We start from the raw sequence: 5,826 nt of genomic DNA, 5'->3' as shown, positions 1-5,826 counted from the left end.
TAATCTTCATAGCTAAATGCTCACCCTTCGTTTTTCTACCAGACCATCCCGATATTTAATGCTCTTTTGATCTTTCCAAGATGGCCGCGGCGTCTTTTTTCTCCCTTTAAGTACCACCCTCATTTAATGACCTCATTTCTCAACTGACGAATCAGGGGCATCCCATTAGATTAACGTGGACCACTCAATTTCTTGGTTTAAACCCCCCGGCGTCACTGTATTTAATTTGAAAATCCATTTTTGTTCCAACCAATTTAGTCTGCGTTTGTAATTTCCACCCTCCCACCCTTCCTTTATATGGGATATAATACGCCATTTTATATCCGAGATCTCATGCCCCATGGTCTCCCAATGTTCCACTAAAGGGGCTTCCATTACTTTATTAATGATCCTGGATTTATGTTCGTTGAGTCTAACATTCATCTGGCGACTTGTTCTACCCACGTACATCAACTTACAGGGGCACAATATGACATAAACTACATTATGTGTTTTACATGTAGTTGTCACATTAGCTGTAATAGTTATTTCTCTATAAGGGGGCTGCCATTCACTTCCTTCAATTGTGCTGCTGCACCATTGACATCTCTGGCATTTCTGATGTCCCCGTGTAGACTGTGCTTCATCTTCTTCTATATTATAGCGATGTTTTGCTAAATATTCTCCTATATTTTTACCCCGTTGGTAAGTGATGGTGGGAAATTCTTCAAAAATCTTAGGAATTGTTTGTAAAATGTGCCAGTGTTTTTTCATACTATTTACTATATGTTTGGACTCCACATAGAAGGGCAAGACACATGTCATTCTAGTGTGACCTTCTTCAGGATTCTTCACTTCAACCCCAATAGTGGATGTCTGTTGTAATAGTAACTCACGATTAGCGTATTTCGCCCGTAAAAACGCTTTTCGAATAGCTCTATTTGGGTACCCTCTCGTTTTTATCCTCATTTCCAACTGTCTAGACTGGGATATAAAATCCTGATCTTCTGAGCATAGACGGCATAGTCTTAAAAATTGTCCTATCGGCAAATTATATTTCAACCGATATGGGTGGTGGCTGTGAAATTTCAATAGTGTGTTTCTCGCCACAGGTTTACGGAACAATGTTGTGATGAACTTTCCTTGTTCAAATCTTATTGTAAGATCCAGGAAGTTGACTTTACCCTTACTGTACTCAGCTGTAAATTTTATATGTTGGTTCAAGACATTCAATTCCCCTATAAAATCTAATAGTGTTACTTCAGAATCTCTCCAGACGATAAACACGTCGTCCAGAAAACGTCTCCACATCCCCACCTTTTCAAAATTCCGCATAGCATAAATGGTATTCTCCTCCATATTTGCTAAATACAAGGTGGCTACCGAGGGGGCTAATGTCGCCCCCATCGCCACACCTTGTATTTGATGGTAATATCTTCCGTTAAACCAAAAATAGTTTGCTGTTATAACCAATGTTGCTAATTCCATCAAGAATTCCGTTTTTATTCTAGGTTGCCCTATACGTGACTCCAACACTTTCTTGATAATGTCTAACGCTGCTTGTTGCGGAATCATGGTATAGAGTGAAGTGATGTCCAACGAGGCCAAAATAGGTGTTTCTGCTGGCCGTTCCATATCTCTTAACATGGTGATGAAGTGGGAGGAATCTTTTATAAATGAAGTGACTTTCACAACAAAAGGTTGTAAAAAACAATCAACGAATTGTGATAGCGGTTCTAAAACCGAGCCCTTTGTGGATACTATTGGCCTCCCCGGAGGGGTCTGTAAGTTCTTGTGCACTTTTGGGACCAGATACAATTTAGGAGTTCTAGGCCATTGTTCCATAAGGAAACTAGCTTCTTTTTTTGTTAACATACCATTTTTTAATTCTGGTTCTACTATGTTCTTAATTTGTTCCTGTAACAATTTTACTGGATCTGTGTCCATCAACCGGTATGCTGCCGTGTCATTCAATTGTCTAGAAGCTTCCACATTGTATTGGCCTCTATCCTGCAGTATGATGGCCCCCCCTTTATCCGCCTTCATAATCATAATTTGTTTGTTTTCCACAAGTTCTTTCAATGCCATATGTTGATTTCTATCCATATTTCTCGGAATGAACCGCCCCATATGTTCTTTTTCTTGTTTTTCAAGATCTAATACAACCAATTGCTGAAAGGTAAGAACTGAATGGTGCATACTACCCGGAGGCATCCAATTACTGGGGGGTTTTTTCACTGAAATGTCTATACTGGGAGAATTATCACAGAAGAATATACGGAGTTGTACTTTTCTTATGAATTTGAAAAATGCTACTCATCACAAACGGATCATATAAACTGGTGGGGATGAAATTAAGACCTAACTGTAGGACCTCCTCCTGATGTTTAGTCAACAAACTCTTTGTTAAATTTATTACTGTTGGCTGTTCCGTGTCACCGGGCCCGTCGACCCTCTCGGAACCACATTTCGCCCTCTCTTGCTCCCTCTCGATCTTCCTCTGGGTCCCCCTAAAAAAGGTTTTGGTTGTATCGCAAAAATAATAGCGAACAACGATTGGCATGTCTGAAGCCCTAAAAGAAATGTCTTATGCATTGGTCAGTTGGATAGAAAGTTCTTTGGAATTAGACTGATGTGAAGGAGGTGACTTTAATATTTACTTATATAGATAAATAATCAAAACATAACTCAATTCCTGGCCACCCTAAGGATTGGAAATAAACATGTTCTCCATTATAGAAGTTCTGGGGAACATTGTTAGGCTAGCGATGACACCTCACTATAGAGAAAATGTGTGAGAATTACAACTACTGCTGCCAGGCACATCCAAGTTCTATTTGTGAAAGGAAGACTGAGCAAGCAGGTAACACCTAGTCAGCCATGTTTTCATGATCCACAATGAATATGAACGAGACTGGAAGAGTGGGCAAAAAAGTGGCAAATGAGTTTTAACATAGAGAAATGCAAGGTCATGCATGTAGGGAAAAAGAGCCCGATGTTCAGCTACAAAATGGGGGCATCGTTGCTAGGGGTGAGCAACCTTGAAAGAGACCTGGGGGTGATGGTGGACACAACACTGAAAGCATCAGCACAGTGTGCAACAGCCTCAAAGAAAGCAAACAGAATGTTGGGTATCATTAAAAAGGGTATCACAACCAGGACGAAGTAAGTCATCCTGCCCTGTATCGTGCAATGGTGCGCCCACATCTGGAGTACTGTGTCCAGTACTGGTCGCTGTACCTCAAGAAGGACATGGCAGTACTGGAGGGGGCCAGAGAAGAGCAACTAAACTGATAAAAGGTATGGAAAACTTTTCATACGCTGACAAGATGAAAATGCTGGGGCTGTTCTCCCTGGAAAAGAGGAGACATGATAGAAACCTTCAAAATCCTGAAGGGCATAGAGAAGGTAGACAGGGACAGATTCTTCAGACTGTGGGGAACCACAAGTACAAGGGGTCACTCGGAGAAATTGAGAGGGGACAGATTTAGAACAAATGCTAGGAAGTTCTTTTTTACCCAGAGGGTGTTTGACACATGGAATGCGCTTCCGGAGGTTGTGATAGGCCAGAGCACATTACAGGGGTTCAAGGAAGGTTTAGATAGGTTCCTAAAGGATAAAGGGATTGAGGGGTACAGATAGAAGTAGAGGTAGATTATAGAAATGGTCAGGAACCACTTCACAGGTCATAGACCTGATGGGCTGCCACGGGAGCGGACCACTGGGCGCTATGGACCTCTGGTCTGACCCAGTGGAGGCAACTTCTTATGTTCTTATGAGATAGGTTTTCATACAATGGAAGTAGTGCATGCAAATTTATCTCATATGTTTATTGCAGATAACCTGATTTGCTTTGTGCTCCCTGAGGACTGGATTGAAAACCCTGATCTAGAGAAAAGGAAGAGGAAGACAACACCAAGAGGATGAAAGCACAAAGACCAAGGTAGTTATAATAGTGAAGGATGGAAAACATCTAGGCAGGATCTGGACAAGAAACCCAGGGCAGACCTCAGACATGAAATCATTTAGAAGGATATTCAGGAGGCTTGTAAAGGTGTGGAGCAAAGTAGAGAGCGATGGGATATGTGAGGTGTAACTTTTTCAGAAATCACAGGTTGTGGCTGTGGATGCTTCTTGCAATTTAAGAACCATATGTGGGTTTGGTGGTAGCAGCCCACGCACAGTTTGACTTCCAGCACTCGTTTTCATACAGGCTTTAGTTTTGTTTGTGGTTGCATTTGATCCCTTTTTCAACTTGGGACCCCTGATGAAGGCATGATACCGAAACACAGACCATGTTGGGTCCCTTGGTTTGCTTTTAACTGCATTTATTGATATAAATAAACTTTAGAAACATAGAAAAATGACGGCAGAAAAGGGCCAAAGCCCATCAAGTCTGCCCACTCCAGTGACCCTTCCCCCATGAGTTTGCTCACCAACCTCCTGCCCTTACCTCATTAGAGATCCCACATGAATATCCCATTTATTTTTGAAATCTGCCACGCTGTTGGCCTCAATCACCTGCCATGAGAGTTCATTCCAATGATCGACCACCCTCTCAGTGAAGAAATACTTTCTGGAGTCCCCATGAAATTTCCCTCCCCTGATTTTCAGCGGATGCCCTCTGGTGGACGAAGGTCCCATAAGACGAAAGATATCCTCTTCCACCTCGATACGACCCGTGATATATTTAAATGTCTCAATCATGTCTCCTCTCTCTCTTCGTTCTTCAAGTGAGTACAGCTGCAATTTATTCAGCCTTACTTCATACGGAAGATCCTTGAGCCCCGAGACCATCCTGGTGGCCATCCGCTGAAGTGACTCAACTCTCAGCACATCTTTCCGGTAATGTGGTCTCCAGAATTGAACACAATATTCCAAATGAGGTCTCACCATGGACCTGTACAGTGGCATTATGACCTCTGGCATCCTGCTGATAAAACCTCTACGGATACAACCCATCATTTGCCTTGCCTTGGAGGAAGCCTTTTCCACTTGATTGGCAGTTTTCATGTCATCACTAATGATTACTCCTAAATCCCGTTCTTTCGTGGTCCTAACTAAGGTCTCACCATTTAACATGTAAGTCCTGCACAGATTTCTTTTACCCAGGTGCATCACTTTGCATTTTTTAGCATTGAAGTTGAGCTGTCAAGTCGATGACCATTGTTCTAATAGTAGTAGGTCCTGTGTCATACTGTCAGGCATAGTGCTTTTACCTACTATGTTGCACAGTTTGGCGTCATCGGCGAACAATGATATTTTTCCTTTGAGCCCTTGGGTCATATCACTTATGAATATGTTGAATAGGATTGGACCTAAGACCGAGCCTTGTGGCACTCCACTGGTCACATCTGATGTTTTGGATGGGGTACCATTTACCATCACCCTCTGAATTCTACCGCTCAGCCAATCCTTAACCCATGCAGCTAGTGTTTCCCCTAATCCCAGCGATTTCAACTTGTTCAATAACCTGCGGTGTGGGACGCTATCAAAAGCTTTGCTGAAGTCCAAATACACTACGTCCAGAGACTCTCCGGCATCCAGTTGTCTTGTTACCCAGTCGAAGAAGCTAATCAGATTTGATTGGCAGGACCTGCCCTTGGTAAATCCATGTTGATGGGGATCACGTAGATTTTCTTCATCCAGTATTGTATCGAGTTTCTGTTTGATCAGTATTTCCATGAGTTTGCATACTATGGATGTGAGACTTACCGGTCTGTAATTTGCCGTCTCTGTCCTGCAGCCCTTTTTGTGGAGTGGAATAACGTTAGCTGTTTTCCAGTCCAAGGGGACTCTTCCCGTGCTTAGGGAGAGATTGAAGAGCACAGACAATGGTTCCGCCAG

This window comes from Geotrypetes seraphini, chromosome 6, assembly GCF_902459505.1.
Source record: "Geotrypetes seraphini chromosome 6, aGeoSer1.1, whole genome shotgun sequence".
In the NCBI taxonomy this organism is placed as follows: domain Eukaryota; kingdom Metazoa; phylum Chordata; class Amphibia; order Gymnophiona; family Dermophiidae; genus Geotrypetes; species Geotrypetes seraphini.
The sequence above is the reverse complement of the archived record's forward strand: the minus strand, read 5'-3'. Positions refer to the sequence as shown.